We start from the raw sequence: 17,652 nt of genomic DNA on the forward strand, positions 1-17,652 counted from the left end.
TCCATTGTGGCTGCTGCAGTCATACCAGGTCAACCTGCAGGGGCCCCTATTGTGTGAGCAAGAAAACCCCAGACGCATGGACACTCACCTATAGACACACCCAGGGGACACAGTTCTGCCTATTTCTATCACAGGAAGTAAGGCTGGAGTCAGCTTGCATCCCACAGATCCTGGGTCTCATGGCTGGAAGCAGGGGGGGGGGGGGGGGGGGGGCAGGCTAGAGATAGAGACAAAGTTTGATGGTTACTGCCAATGTTGAACAATCAGTAATTTATCTCATTAGGGGTGACTACAGTCCATAGTCTTCCCTAGGAATTGAAAACTCTGAGCTACATTTCAGGTAAGCAACACTTTTTAACTGTTAAAAGGAATACAACCATATAAAGTATAATAATTAAAAACTGAACATGGGAGGGTGCAGTGTGTGTAGTCAGTGTGACATTCATATAATGGAATGAAACACATATGAAAACTGCTTTCAATATCAGTTTTTCAATACCTTGTTTTACTTTTTCCATTTAATGCTTAGACAGTTGCATGTTAAATATTGTATCACAAATTGGACATACGGTGTTGTTTGTCTGTTTAATGGATCTATCTACAAAATCTCTTTGTCTCACTCAATGAAATGAAACCAGGTGTATTGTGGAATAAAAGCAGGTAAGAAAAATTATGACATTCTTTGGCAAGGGGATCAGTGCACCTCCTCGATCAGGACTAGTTGTGGTCTATTTGCAGGGACAACAATTAATGCAGACAGACCCCTGCCCCACTCAGATAACACCCAAATGATCAGCCTCCAGGGAACAGTCATAAATTATAAAGACAGGACGCAAGCAATAAGAAAGCCCATCCCACCTACCCTATTAAGGACCAGCAATACATGACTTATTCACTGCCACCATGGAAAATAAAATTAAACTGGGCACACAGCTGCGTACCATGATATAAACGGTGACTCTACAATTCACTTGACTTAGCTGTCATTTCATAGCAAATTTCTACAATCTACTCTGTTATTTTTATATATATATATATATATGTATTTCCATACATTCTCACTGTGTCTTACAAATATGCTTAGCAAGCATAATTTAAAACCTGGATAAAATGCTAAACTAATTAGCCATTTCAATAGTATAGCTACCTGTTATTTTGTTTTTCTCGTCTGTAGAATTAATTTCACCACTCCACTCCTCCATTCCCCTCTCACATCCTTCCATCCATTGCTCATCATGGTCTCACAGTTATGCTCCTGTAACCTGGGTACTTTCTGGCTTTGCAGTATACAGGTAACCATTAGTAACATCAAATCACTGCAGGGGTAGGGAAGAGGGGTATTAGGTTCCCCCATGTTTTCATACATTCACTCCATTACTGTAATATGTCGAGAGCCAATTAACTAATGCATAAAAGCAAACTGATACGTATAATGAACAACTATGCACAGTGAATTAGGGTCAGAGAGGATACAAAAGCAGGCACTCATGTGTGGGTGCATGTATGCACACACACTCAGACACAGACACACACACACACACACACACACAGACAGACACAGAAAAAAACATTGATTAGTTAGTTAGTTAGCTAGTTAGTTCATTTTATTTGAGAAGTTGATAAAGACAATGTCTTGCATTGTCAAGGATGACACAAAGTTATAAACTTATTTCCATTCTGGTCCTTGACGGTTAGCAGTGATGCAGTTTCACACTTTCTCCTCTCTCACATGACAGCACTGTTAACCTTACACTAATTCAGTTCAAATGCAAACAGGCGTAGGTCTTCATTCCACACTTAAACCATATCAAGTGTATCAAAGCTGGGGCTCCAGAGGGGTCATTCCACGGCCACCCAGGGCCACACACCCAACTCAATTAGCCTGAGAGGCAAAGAGGGAGCCAGGCTGTCTCCCCCCAATTTGGTGTCAGTCTGTGTGTAGTGTGCATGAGTTTAAAACTCTGTGCTTATGTATTTATATATATGCATAAGTGTGTGTGCGTGTACGTGTGTGTATGACCATGTATTAGCGTGTGTATGTATGACCATGTGAATGGCAGTTTCGTGGAGGCCATGGAGGTGGGGCACAACATAGGAAATGTGTGAGTGTGCATGTGTGTGTGTATGTGGACAGAGAAAGTGAGAAAAACAGAGAGTAAGAGATTGTCTTGTGAGCATTACAAAGAGAAGACTCTTTCATAAAAACACAGAGAAATGTGAAGGGTCATGTGCATGCTGGCTATAAAGCAGACACTGTGTGCAGTGACATCACTTCTCGCCATTAAAATAATAAAAATATATGAAGGGCATTTTCATTTTCAGAACTGAACAGTGCAGCCCTTTAATGTGCATAGCCCTCAGGGGTCACTGCAGCAAGCGGACGTGCGGCTGCAAAAACGTTGGGCAAATGCGTGACCCACGCTCAGGCGCCACCCCCTCTACTCCCTCGGGCAGCTACGATGCTGCCTGACTGATTCCTCTGGGACTGCGTCACACGGCTGCTACTGTGCGCAGCCTCCCATAATGCTCCTGAAGATGATGATGATGAGACTGCTCTTCGCACACTGCGTGGGAATGGAGTGCAGTGGCATCTCCCACTCTTTCTATCATTCCCCCAGTACCCGAGAGACTCACATCTCTGTGTGCTTCCTCTGTCTATCTTCTTGTCCCAGTCCTGCCTGCTGGGTTCCTCTGCCAACAGAAGCCGATTGGCTTTATTCATGAGCATCACGGCTGTTTCGGGTCACCCCTCTGAGGGGACATGGCTGCCCAAACCACATTCTCCCATGTCGGAATTGCCCCTGGCCCCGCCTCCCCCACCCATGTCCAGGCCATCACTGTCATTCTCAAACACAAAACTGATAATGCTGCTAAAGCCAGGGAAGAGCCCCTTATCAGATCCCCCAGCATTCCCTGGGGACACCCCCTCCCCTTCACCCCAAGCAAAGCCAAGCCAAGCCAAGCCAAGCTTTTACAATTCCTTCTCCCAAAAAAGCCAAAACATTTCCCCAGAGGCTTTGCTTTCTAGGGAGACTCTCCACCTCCTCGTTCTCAGCCCATACCATCAAATACACCCAAAATTCTTTGACTATCTTTATCTACCCACATCAATCACAGCTGTCTCCATATTTGCCTCACCAGTGTCTAAGATTCCACAGGTAATGCCTGGTTTTGGGGGGATATTGCATGCACACACTGATTCCCACTGAGTTCCTATTAGCCCAGAACTTGACCGCTAGAGATTTAATTGCGCTCTTAATTAAGAGTAGCATTTATCGAGGGGAGATTAGATGTTTGGATGTTTGAGGGTATATTGAATTATGGCTGTGCTTTCACTGAAGGAGGACCAATAGGCTCCAAGGTTATCTGTATGCCTGGCTCTGTCCTTTAGTGAAGAGGGGAGCTGGTTCTCTGCCCTGATGGCATTCTCTAATTGCTCCCTGTCCCTTTGCTATCCTCCACAACTCTCCCCATCCTTACGCCCTTTTCAATGACAGTCTCTTTCTAGAAGCATCACTCAGGAGTGACAGGGTTTATGAGACTATTTATCCAGAAAATAGATGAGACCTTGCTTGGCACAAGTGATCTATCCTTTCCACATTGGTGTACACATGTTAGGCCTGGTTATGTGCAGATTCCTGGATTGGAGGTAAGCTGAGTCTTCCATTCGTTCTGACTGCCTTTCCGCCCCTCTGTCCTGCTTCTCTCTCTTCCCTCCTATCCCATCCCCCTCTCCCCTGCCCTCACCAGTAACGGTGCTCTGACATCTGTCCAGGGCAGAGCTGCATTGCATGTGGATTCATGCGCTCATTCAAACACACCAATGACAAGAGCCGACGGAATCAAACAATGTATGACTCACATACATAATATAACTCATACCCACATAAAACACACAATACGTAATCCTAAAAAAGCATAATCAAAAAAGAGTCACAAAAATGCTCTTAATACACAATCCTCAAACACAATTATTGTATCAGGACAGATGTTGTAAATTTGCACAAGCTGGAAACACTATGATCTATGAACTCTGAATTCAATGTGCCAGGGTGCATTTGTATCTGTCCCTATCAAATAAAATAGAAATAAAACAAAATAGACATAATGTAACAAAACCCAGCACATATAAGCGCAAACCCCTACAAACAACCCAACATACAATCCTACAAGAGATCCTAATAGTTACACTCTAAAAATTTTTTTGGAACAAGTAGTTTTTATGTTTGGAAGAGCTTACCCAGCCTCATAGTAGATGCAGGGAATTATGCTGTTTTTCAAGACCAGGTTTAACACAGTAGTGAATTAATTTTAGTGTTAAAAATACTAAGTCAACATGGCCTTTTCTTGTCAAACATTATTATTATTATTAGTATGTGATGACTTTCCTTTTGCTGAAAGAAGGATATTGTTGTATTATTTACAGTTATGTGGATGAACAGTTTTCACTGTGCAATTTCCATTGCAATAAATGTCACTGTTATTACCATACTAGAGTGTAACTGAACTGAACTGAATGTAATTTCATCAGATGGGACAGTGCACACAGTAAAATGGAGTTCTTCGTGGTGGGTGTGAGTGAGAGGGGCTGGGTGATGCAGTCTCTCCCATTGCCACATGGCTGCAATCTCCAAAGGAAGAAAGGCATTCACTATGAGCGATGAAGAGAAAGAACAGAGATCGACTGAGTGATAAAACAGCAGGGGACGATGGAAGGATATTAACTGAAATATTTAATTAGGCACAACCAGATCAAACACCATCATTGGTAACATTGTGGTTACATGGTGTGTCCATTCTGCTCCCTTTCTCTCTCTCTCTCTCTCTCTCTCTCTCGTTTCTCTTTAATTGCACACTGAACAGCATGCAGTAGTCATCTTCGACTCCTTAGCTCTGGCTCATTTTGATCTCTAGAGTTCTACCAATCTGTGAAAAGCCCAAATTTGTGTCACAACATAAAGACCAATAACTACGTGGCCAGAAAACAGTAAAGGGACTGCTATATACACTTTTGATTTGAACGATTACGTCATGTAATGAAGCATATTTCAGAAAAAAAATCCACCATGATTTTTTCAGCACAAACCCCTATATCACAGAATATAGTGGCAGCCACCCCTTTTGTGGCCTTTTTGCCATACACGAACAGGCAGGAGCAGTAAAAGTCAGATAGTCCTTCAGGTCAAAAACGAGTCAAGTCACAGGAGTTGTCCTATATTTGGAAAAGCTATGCAATGTGTCTCAGCTTTTGCCCTTAAACCATCATTGAATGCCAACATCAGCCCATAAACAAATTAGAAGTCTCATCTGACCAGGGGGGTTTAAGAGGTTGTCTAACAGGGGTTTAAGAACAAGATGCCCATTCCATTTTCTCTTTCTTCTCTACTTAAAGGCCAAAACCATAATGGAAGTTGTATACCATTACGGTATAGTATGGGCTTGTACCACAGAGGCTCTGGGTTCAAAACACAGGTGCAGTTGCCATTGTCCCCGTGGGCAAATCACTTTACCTGAATTGATAATTACTACAAATTCCTGAAGGGCTATAAGGTCTAGTTTGCTCACAATGTTTGATGAATGCTACATACAATGCTTGCTGGGTAAATAAGGGCTGGAGTTGAAAACTATATGTTAGTCAACCATGAAGACCAAACCATTGAAGGTACTGAGACATCACATGCAGTTACTCATAAGCTTGTCCTCCTAAATACGCCCAAGGGGCAGGGAATGTTTAACACTAAGATTTTTTTTTCTTTTTTTGTGAAGTCGGGAAAAGTCACATTGAGGTTAGCCCATGAACAGTTGATTAAAATTCTTTAATTACACTTTTATCAAGGCCAGATTGACTCAAGATGAGCTAAAAGTGGACAGATAAATAGACAATAAAAGTGAATGGACTGGAGGAGTGTTTTCATGGCTCTGCTTGAAGCTCTGATGTAGATCACACGTACAAAGTCTTTAAAATCCAGACCTCAGTGTGTATTTAACCCTGAAACTGACCTCAGACAGTCACACACATGGTCAGGAATCACAGGCAGGGAAAGTAAAAGAACAAGAAAGGCAGAGTGAGAAAGAGGATAGATAACAATGAAATATCCTCACCATACTCCTCCCGACATTTAATAAAGGGACTTTCGAGATTTGTTTCCATTATCATTTGACAGTAATTATAAGAGAGATCAGCATGAAAGATCAAACCTTCACTGTGCCCTCATACATAAATGATGGCCCCATTTATTGCCATTAAAAGATTTACTTCTATAAAGACACTGAGGATTTGAACAGACTTGGATATAACAGCTTTTTGGTTCTTCCTTTCACAGGCATTTCTATAGAGAAGCCTTTTTTGCATAATGTTAGTCAATGTCCCCTTTCCCCTTCCCATCATCTTTATGTTGGCACAGTCACAGGGTGGTAATACTAAATATCAAGGCAAAAAAATGACCCTCAATTATTGGCTTCAGAGCTACCTTGGATAAAGCACACCCACAGAGAAGCCCGCACACCACACAAACACATAATCGCACACTTCTGCAGATACACCCATACGCCCAGATATTCACATCCACACAGATATCCCACACACTCTCAAAGAGATTCACTCATGAGCTCGTAACCACACACTTCTACAGAGATTTCATAATCTGACATGCACACAGACATAAAAGCATAGGGACACCAAATGGAATTATGTATCTAATAACATCTTTGAGGTTACACATTCCAGAAATTAAATTGACTTGCAGTTTTATAGCTTGAGAGTAAGTCAGTAGGACTGGACAACACATACACAGGTCATCCTTAATTTAGACTTGATCTAACACCTTCTTTTTCTCTTTCTTTCTATCTTGCTCGTTGTCTACCTCCCTTTTTCATACAATGATAATTCATGATTATTTTAATTGTATGAATGCCATTTCTACAGGGTTAGCTACACAGGACAGCTAACATCAACAGTGACATTTTGTTGTAGAGAGTGAGAGAGAGAGAGAGAGAGAGAGAGGGAGAAGTTAATTACTCTGGCTCTGGGCTTGGAGTGAGGGATGATGGGAAATATAGGTGATGGGAAAGATAACAGTACACAGCACACAGCAGAGCCTAATGCATACAAAACATCAAATCTCATTTCAGAGTAGTTACACAAAATGGTGGCTCTCTGTTTCAACTGAATATCAACAGAACAATACCAGAATGCAAGGCTTTTCCCCTATAATGTGTGAAATGTACAGTGTCACGGATCATGTTTCACATAAGGACATATATGTACATTGGTTGCAATAAAATAAGCAATACTCATGAATGTCTATCAAGAATCCAAACAAAAAAACTGCTTGGATTAAAAAAACTGCTGGCATTACAGTCATAAATAATCAGAAAAGGAGTAAGAGAATGGACCCACAGAGCAGACATTTTTCAGGTAACTGATATTGTCTAAGTCCTGGGTGATTTGCCCCATTGCCTAGAATAGTTAATTAGGTGTTGACCTGTTTCTAGGTGGGCCAAAGATGCAGGTTGCTGTCTGTGTTGGCCAAACAGATCAGATGAATTGGTTTTAATAAAGCCCAGGGGACAGAAGTGGATTGCCGTCTCTACATTGGCCAATCCATCCATCCATCATGCACATTTCTTCATGCCGCTCATGCAGTTTACATTGGCCTAATCTGCATCGGAAGCACCAAACATTCAGCCGAGGGGTGGACCTGGGGGCGGAATCTTGCTTTTTAGCTCACAGGCTACATCATCCATTAAACCTGTCAGTTTAGCTTCATAATGGGCTAACAGCTGTATTTTAAACACATGCTTTTGGTGCAAATGTTTGGTGCAAAAAATGCAGTTTGTGCATTTACCAGGGGGAATTCAGTTCATCTTCCTTAGCCCTCATTCCCTTCAAACCCCAGCAGCAGCCTATGTACATATTCTAAACACAGAGATCCAACCAATGCACCTGTGTGTATGCATACGTGAGTGTGTGTGTGTGTGTGTATGTGTGTGTGTGCGTGTGCGTGTGCGTTCGTGTGTGTATTTAAAGGATGTTTTATTTTTTTATTCTTTCCATTTCACCATTTCACAGTTGCTGCTTTCAGGTATGACGTCAGCCAAAAGGAAAAGCAGCTCCACACCCTCATAATCCACCCTTCCCACAGCCACCCACCCCATAATCCCCTACACCGTGGGTGTGTGGGTTTGGGAAGGGTACCAGGGAAGGACTGGGGGGTTAGTGCTGCCAGTCTATGATCTGCATGTATCTGTGTGGACTAGGCAAACTGGCTGCAACTCTGTCCATTAACTGGCTCTCTGTCCATCTCCTCTCTGGAGACACGTGCCAAACATATCCGTTTTTCCCCACTTTCATCCACATGCCCCCCCCCACTCCCTTTCCAAGGCTCACCCTAACCCCCCCCCTCGCCGCATTGTTATCCTCAGGCCCTGTGCTTATTTGATCGGATGGTTACCATGGAAACCACCATGATGTTGACTTTTGATTAGCTGGCGACTCCCAAATGGAATGAGAAAGGTGATAAGATCGAAGGGGCGCCGGGGATAGGGGGAGGAGTGGGATGGGGATGGAGGTGGGGGCGGGGGGGGGGGGGGGGTGGGGGGTTGTGGTATGAGGGACAGCAAGTAAGACTCGGCAGCACATACACAGGGTTGGAGGAAACCCTACAGGTCATCCTTCATTCAGATCTCTTGCTTTATCTCCGTCTCTTTTTGATGAAATGGTTAAAATGTGTAAAAGCAGAAGTCTCTTATTTTTTGTTCTGATATACTGACTTGATTATTAATAATTCAAACCCACTCATTTTCTAGTTTTTGTTCAGAAACTGTCACATTAAAGACACATTATCTCATCTGGACAAAAGACACGCACATAAAAACCATGCAAATATGCATAAACACATACACTCAGACAGACACACATGGGACAGATACAGACAGACAGAAACACACACACGGGGCATAGATACAGGTGCACACCCTCACACAGGCACTAGTACAGTTGCATACACACACACACACACACACACACACATAGTGCATGAGCATGCACACACACACACACACACACACACACTGGCTTGGATATGACAAGTTCAGCTGAGCCAGGTTTTGCTTTCACATGAAGACACGGGCATGTTATACGGGCAAAAATACCGGATTACCATTGATGTGGGAACTGTGGGAGGAACGCTGCAGAGACCATTCCCACAGGGCCAGGCACCAAAATGCCCCATTGTGTCTATTCATGTGTCTATTCACTTATTTTCAATGTGAACCATGAGGTGAGCTTTCATCAGTCTGGAGGTGGGAACGGGTGGTGTAAGACAATGAGAAGGATGTCAATACAAAGATCTTCCCCTACCTATGGGGAGGAATACCGCTCACACCAAAGGACACGGACCAGCCTGTTCTGCATTTAATTCAACACCTTCAAAAGAAACAGCTCAGTATTTCTATATACTGGGTAACACTACATATTATGTGAAGGCAATATTTGTATAGGTCTAGACAGGTTAGTCAGGATATTATGTGTCTCGTTCTTGGCATACTGAGATTACTCAAGACTGAATTAAGACATTTTACTACATAAAAATAGCAATACACCTGTGCCTGCATGGTGAAATTATTTTTTAAATGTTATGATATCAATTCTTCTTTGGTATGCCTTGACTGCAATTTAGAGGCAGCATGTTTTTTACCATGAGAGTGGCCTACACAAGCAATGCTGAAACCAAAACAAACTGTGAACGAGTGATTCAGTGCAGAAACAGCTTAATGTTCTGCAAATATAACATATGACATGAGGCTGTCTTGCTGAAATAACTTCATATTTTGTAATGCCAAAACCACCTTGGAGTGTGATGGTTAAACTTTTTTTCGATGGAAATTATTTTTTTTAATGACCTATAATATGTTTTCTTGTTTCATAATTACCATTTTACAGGAGTCTCTATGCAATAACTGTTCTATAAATAGCATACACACAATATTGACAACTGCAAAATATGGAAAAGCTAGAATCACTTCATATCTTTGATTCGGCTTAATTTCAGCAACACTGTTACTATGATCATTCAATAGCACACACTGGCACACAACCATCACTGGTAATTCCATGAACAGGAGTTATGACTATAGATTAACACCACACTTACAGTTCAACATTAGGACACAGTTAGCCTGGACAGAACAAAAAAAGGCCTCACCACAATGGGAAGCCAGACCTGTAACTCACAGCAATTGTCTAGCCAAAACTAAAATGTAACTATAAACTGCAACAATACAGACTGCATTGTGTATGTAATGCCTGACATTTTATTCTATTCCCAGATTTCAGCAGGACACATGTAGAAAGTAAATACAGCAGTGTGACATTAACAAAGTAATGGTACTTGAACAAGAAAAAAGTGAACAAGAAATAAGTTAACGGAGAGAGAATGAGGGAAACAAAGACAAGGATGGCTGGGGTGGTTGTGAGAGACATGGGGAACCTTTCTGCCCTCTCCATTTGCTAATAAACTCCTGCAATCAGATCATTTTCAGTTTAAACAGGGGCTTGATGGCAGTAGCCTGCATTAGCCGCTTTTACTCTCCCAATTCGATTAGCCTGAGACAGTGACACTCGCCAGCTAGAGGCAGGTACCCTCCCCCTAACTCTCTCTCTCTCACACCCCTCCCCCCCCTCCCCAACGCACACACACACACAGCCCCCTCAGGCCCACTGTCTCCCTATCCACAGGACCCCTGATGGCCATTTTGGGGCACTAATTGGATTGGCCAGCAGGGATGTCATTATTGTTAAGCAGTCAGGCACTTGATATTTCCAAGTTGTTGCCAGCAATTTGCCATAGTAATGGTTTCTGTCAGGAGCAAAAGTCGTGTCGCAAACAAGACATACACTGTGGTGAGATCTCTCAAACTTTGAATGTCTGTATTTATGTGGGGGGGGGGGGGGGAGGTGGGGTGTTGGGGGAAAGAGTAGAGAAACGAGATACAGTGAAAAAGAGTGAGATTGCAAAACATATGCACATATAAATGTTACTGAGTATCTAAGTGTGTGTTTTAGCACCAGTGTGTTGATGAGTGAACAGACACACAGACACAAGCTGTTCAATGGAAATGGTACATTATGTAGTGAATTTTGCTGACCATTGCTCTGTCTGCTCAGATACATCCCAGCAAGCCTTGTGCCCCCTCGGCCTCAGCAAGCAGTACAGGAACAACCCCCTTGTTCAAATTGGCAGGTTAATTTAAAAAAGTGACACGATTTGTGTCTGACAGTGTGGCTCTTGTAAAAGTAAGCTGGAATCCTTAAAAGCTTCTCACCAAATTCAGTACAATATCCACATTGCGGCTCTTGCAAGTAATTACCCTAAGCTCCTGGTCAGTGGTGCCATTTGTGTGGTGGTGGTGGGGGGGGGGGGGGGTAGTAGATCTAACTTAGACAATGTTTCTAAACTGTTTAAACTGGATAATGCACTGTATGGAGTGTAGCTGGAATATGAGTATATCACACCAAACACCCTTGTGCCAACGGAGTTCAAAGGATGGAGGAATGGGTAACATAGGCAGTATACTCAAAACGATGTGGAGACATTTTGAAAATGAACGAACACCATGGTGAGAATTTCATGTTTATAAAGATGAAATAAAGAAAGTGATGGGGACTGAGGTAAAGGCAGAAAAGAGCACCCAGTGAGGCAAAGGGAAAATGAGACAGAGAGAGCCACCTGGAAAGAGATGAGAGATTGTCATGTTTCCTCTGATCTCCAACAGACAGACGAGTGACCATCACAGTAAAGGCACCTGCGTGATTTCTCCTCCCCCTCATCTGGAATCCAACCCAAAACCAGAACCGTGGAAACATTATGACGCACGTGCCACACTGTGATACTGAGAACCTGAGGGAGATAGTCATGCATCAATTCTACCTGGTATGCACGAGGAAGTATCTGGAGAAAAACCTAAAACCTTAGATAGCGTTTGTTTGGTGTGTGAGACTTGCATGCATTCTTCTTTGTGATTTGTGATAACCATCAGTAACCATGGCTTCACCATTGGCCATATCTATGATTGACACTGACAGAACTGGATTATGAAAAACCTTTTTTTTTTCTTTCTTGGAGCTCCCTGTGTTCACTACATTGCGGGTGTGACTGTCCCAGTGTCTGTGGCTAGTGTAAGTGAAACTGCTGTGACACTCTGCTGGTGCCACTGAATGTCATGAGCAGTCCAATGAGAAGGACCATCTGAATGTGAGAAGGTGCACACAAAATCTGCACACAAAGCTACCAGCGTCCTCTCTGAATGGGTACTGGGTTACACCACACAGCATCACCGGGTTTACTTCTATTCAACATTAGTCTTTGTGTGCGTCTGTCGTCGATAATTTGGAAGCATACAGATGATCTTCTTCTCCACTACCTGCTCTCTCCATCTGATCTCTGTCTTTACTCTTTCACTATCTTGCAATCACTTCTTAATTTCAAGCCTTTAGTTCTCACCTACAACCTGTGTTACTGAACTGAGAACAGAAAAAAACTGATTTAATCTCTGTGCACAGCCTGCCCCACTCAGTGGAGAACAGTATGAACCAGACTTTATCCACAAACATTTACAGAACAGTGTATACAGTATCACATATTGTGTGTATGCTTGTACATGGCTGCACATATTTGTACTCACATAAGTTTGTGTGTCTGTGCTTGTGTTTGTATGTGTTTGTGTGTGTACATGTATTCACGTACATGTAAGTGAACATGTATATGAGTTTGTGTGAAGGCAAGCTGTGTGTCAGTGTTTGCTTGTGTACATGTGTGTTTGAATGTGAACATAAATGTAGGTGTGCCAGTGTGTATGTGTACATAAATGCATGTGCACACATATATGTGAGTATGTGTGTGTGTGTGTGTGTGTGTGTGTGTGAGTGTGTGTTATTCTTTGTGGAATCTGAAGGCAGAGCTCTCCCTGTTCTTTGTAACCTCCACAGGCAGTAAATAAGGCCAGAGTTCCCTGAAGATGTCGTACAGGGAGGACGTCGCCCATAAAGCATGTCCGTGGGGAGAGGGGCACAGGGTGAGGGAGCACTCCCGAGGCACAGCTGTGGGGTGGCAGCCCACACAGACCTCCCTGTAGTTGCTGTTTTGCTTTGGCTTGGTGCACCACGCCATGCCTTTTACAAAAGCCCCTGAGTTTTACGGCTTCCACTGTCCACTTGAAAGCAAGCCTTCTGTAAATCTCTGCTCCCTAATAAAGCTGTATAAATTAAGGTCCACTCCTTTTTTCCTTTTAAAAATGTACTCCTCCCAAATGGTGCGATGCAAAACTGGAGGGAGTAGAGGTTGTGAACTCTTCTCCTCAGAGTGGATCCGGTGATTCCCTGTGCTCTACAAGGAACACAGACTGAAACCAATGTATTAATGATGCTGAAATATAGCGAGAAAATACACTGCTCTTTATACGTCATTCCATGTTCATTAGTAGCATTAAGAGGGTCATATCAAGGCTCCTGTTCTCCAAAGGCATCTGGATCCAGCAAAAGACCCTTTGGAACCCTGAGTCCAGAGTCTGAAAGGTTTTGCCTGGAAACATTCCTCAATGAGGGATCTCTAACCAGGGATCGGGGCTCAAACCTGGATAAGGAGTCTATGGCCAGGTGATGTCCACCCTCCCACAGACAGCTACACCTGGGTGGGCATTAAGGCCTCCCTGCACCACTCATCCATCACCCAAAGCATAGCTCTCCCTCTGTCCCTAAATCATCCCACTCCCAGCAGCAGCCTCAGGATGCACCCCTGCCCTGATCCATCACCCGTCCCACCCTGATCTCATGGGTCCGTCCCATGCTTCACCCCTGCCCGTGCCCACCACCGTCCTGCCTTGTAAAGCGTGATTTGTGGGTGCTGTGGCCTGACATTCTCGCCCTACCTGTGGTTACAAATGGGGAGATAAACAGTGCATGATCCCTGGATTACTCCTGTTTTAAGGATCATACTGATAAAAAGTAGAGGAGACAAATTCCAGAACACATCTCCAACTCCCCAGACCTACAGAGTCTGGCCATTCGTAAAGTCCAAGACACTATATGCTCTTACAAAAGGAAAGTTAAAACTGTTCAAATGATAATAGGAAAAAATAAAGAAAAACATCAACTGTAGAGGTTTTCTTTGGGCTACCAGGCCCTTTGTGATTATTACTGAGCTCACCAATGCTCTTTTTCTTATTAATGATGTCCCAAACTGTTGATTTTGGTAAGCCTAAGATTGGCCTATGTCATCGACTGTTTTGTTTTAACTTCTCCAGTCTTATTATGGCTTACTTGAATTTAATTTGCACAATTCTGGTCCTCATGATGACAAATGCCAATGACAGACTCCAAAGGCAAACAAAAGCCTGGAAACAAGACTAGATACTGCTCTCTTATGCCTGCAGTAAGGAAGCAGCTGAACACACCTGACTCGTCACACACAGCACATCTGAAGCCATTTGTCCCAAACATTATGATCTCCTGAAAAGGGGGGAATATGTATAAAAAGTACTGTTATTTCTACAAGGTGCAACCAATATGTATAAAAATACCCTTTCCTATAAGCTGAGAGTTCACACTTAAACCATGTGTGACTTGTTTGATTACAAATCTAAAACTGACAAGCACGAAGTCAAATCAAGAAAAAATGTGTCTTTGCCCCAAACATTATGGACCTCACTGTATATATAGGCAGATGTATGGAAATACATTTGGGTAAACTAACAGAGACAGACAGACAGTGCAGGAGACAGAGAAATGGTCAGCAAAACAGGCAGAAGAGGAGATACACAGGCGCTGTGTTTAATGTTCCTGTGGGTATGAGCACAGAGCAGCCATGTTGTCTGACCCTCTCCTGGGTGTGTCTGGGCCTGTTGCCCATAGGCTTTAGCCAATCAGCACTGGTAAGAGCTCTTCCTGTCAGAGATAGAGGCATCATGTGAGCAGGCCTTCATCATGATAAGTTATGGAAGCCCCTCCCCCAAGGGTAAGAATGTGGTGGCGATTTTTCTGCCCTAACTATGAGGGCTCTAGTGTGCCCTCTGTTCTCCTTGACCTCTGGTTAGGGGTCAAGGGTAAAAGGTCAGGGCCAGGATATCCCGCCCTGCCATGCTCCATAATGCCCCTTTCAGCCCAAAGAACAGGGGCATTCACAATTTGACACAGTGAAGTGGCTTTCTGTCCAACACACCATCCATGCCGAATACTCCAAAATGGGCCTAATTCCAGTTAAAAAAATCTCCAAAAAAGTCTCCAAAGTAGTACCTCATGTCTTGATGATGATTTAGAGCCATGTTCTTTTACACATTTACATAGTGTTTGCTGTTATTGTGAAGCACCCTCACAGTTAGGAGAGTGGTTGCTTCACCTGCTCTGGGAGGATGAGTTTTAATTTGTGAGAACGTCTACCTCTATTTCCATCCATTTGAGCTTGGCGGTTGACTGATGACCATTACTGACAAGGCCCTGTACAGCTTGTTTCTTCTCCTTTATCTCTTGAGCCTTTGCAGCTCCTATAAAAAGAACATGACGGCATTCAAAAATGGATCTGAACATTGCAAGCTTTGATCCGCTCGGATCACATGACCCACTAATTCATCCTCCTCTTGGGTCTGACCCCCCCCATGCGTCTCTGGCCTGTGGAGTCATAGTGACTCACTCTCAAGGAGGTGTGGAGTGAAGTCACGCCAGCTTTACCCCCGACTCGCTTTCAGTGCTCATCCCTCCCTGCAGGAAAAGGCACAGACACACGCTAGCATTGTTGGGGTACACACGCTGCGCAGGCTTACCCTCGCTTTTTGGCTGTGAGACAGAAATCAGGACGGGCCTTTCACACACAGGATGCCACCAGACACATTAGCGAGAGCAACATCGCATCAATGGGTGGATTAAGAGATGGGCGGGTTGAGGGGGTTCTGTCACCTCAGGGCACTGAAGGGGCTGACTGGGGTGTGGGGTGGGACACTTTGGGGTAGGGAGGGGTGGCTGGTGTCAATGCCCAGGGACGGCACAGGGAGGGTGAGGGATTTAAACGGAGAATGAGCCCCTGGGGTCACCTGGCAACGTGCAAGGCTTCTCTCAGATTAGGATCTGAATGGGGGCAGATAACGAGTTTATTACCCTCTAGACGGGGCTGCTGGAGCCAGAGAGGGAGGGAGGGGGGTATTTTTGTTTGTTTTAACCTGGAGTGCATAGAGCTGTATGGGGGCAGCTGCATGGCTCTTTGTAAAGGAACACCAGGGCTGTAAAAGCTAGCATGGTTAGAATACCAGTGGCTGTCAAGACAAGGACTGGACCGCCAGCACGAGCCTAATCCATCAAGGCCAGACTCCCTTTGAAGCAAAGCGTTTAGACACCCGGACAGCAGCACAGCACACAGAGACACGAGGAGAGGGCTTTAAGCACAGCAACATGCTCATTCATCAATTAACTGTACCTGCAGGGACACACAGACACACAGTCTCACAACACAGACTCAAAACAAACACACAAATGCATGCACAAACACGCACACAAACGCATGCACAAACACACAAACACACACACAAACGCATGCACAAACACACACACACGCTCACACGCACATAGACACACATAAACACATACACGCAAACAAACACACACACATATGCAGACACACACACACACACAAACATGCACACGCACACAAATACAGACAGACACACACACACACACCCTAACAGTATGCATGCAAATTCCTCTTTCTTGTTGATGTTTACTGCAATGAAAACACGATCTCTATCATCTCCTTAATTGTTTGCTTGTTTATTTAGGCTTACTAGTGTTCTGTGAAGTACACAGTTCTGTGCACATTGGTATGTCTGGACTGTAATGGACACCAATTCTGAGCCACATATTAGAAAGTTATTATGGAGGAGCTTTTTCGTTTTTCAGTATTTTTTATAAACTTTCAACATACAACATGTTACCTTCATATGATCTATGAAGTTTATTATATCTATTTAGTATAGATATAATACAAAATATGTTGTTCTCCTCGATTCCTGCCTAATGCTACAGTATTTTACAATACATCCCTTATATGTTATGCCTGTTATATAGAACATACATACTATCGCAGCTTTCACATCTTGATTTTGTAAAAGGTTCAGAAAGAATCAGGACAATAATAACCACTTTATCAGTTGAATAAAAAAATAATTCAGCACTGACGATTTTACATTTAATCAAACTCCCCAAGAAAGTGCTTTCATCGATAGCACTGCAATTTTCACACAGCCTGCAGCTGTTTGTGTGCTTGGCAGCCTCTGGTCACTGAATGCTTGCAAACAAGAGCTAGCATTTTACATTTTACATTTATTCTGCAGGATAGTGATCACTTAGAAGTTTAGGCCCAATTGAATAAATGTGTATAATTGTTGGGTTATTGTCATTAAAAAAAAAATCAAGTTTAATCACACCTCTGTGATTGCAATTGGAAAGCTTTCAAGGTCTCATATCATGAGAGAACTAAATTCATCAAAGACCTTTGTCTGCACAGCATCCCAGCTTTTAAGAAACTCTCACCCACAAGATGAAGCTCCCAAAAACACACTTCTTAAGGCATCACTTCAAATAAGAGATCACCCCTTACCCAAGTTGCTTCC

Source organism: Anguilla anguilla, chromosome 13 (genome assembly GCF_013347855.1).
Source record: "Anguilla anguilla isolate fAngAng1 chromosome 13, fAngAng1.pri, whole genome shotgun sequence".
Taxonomy (NCBI): Eukaryota; Metazoa; Chordata; class Actinopteri; order Anguilliformes; family Anguillidae; genus Anguilla; species Anguilla anguilla.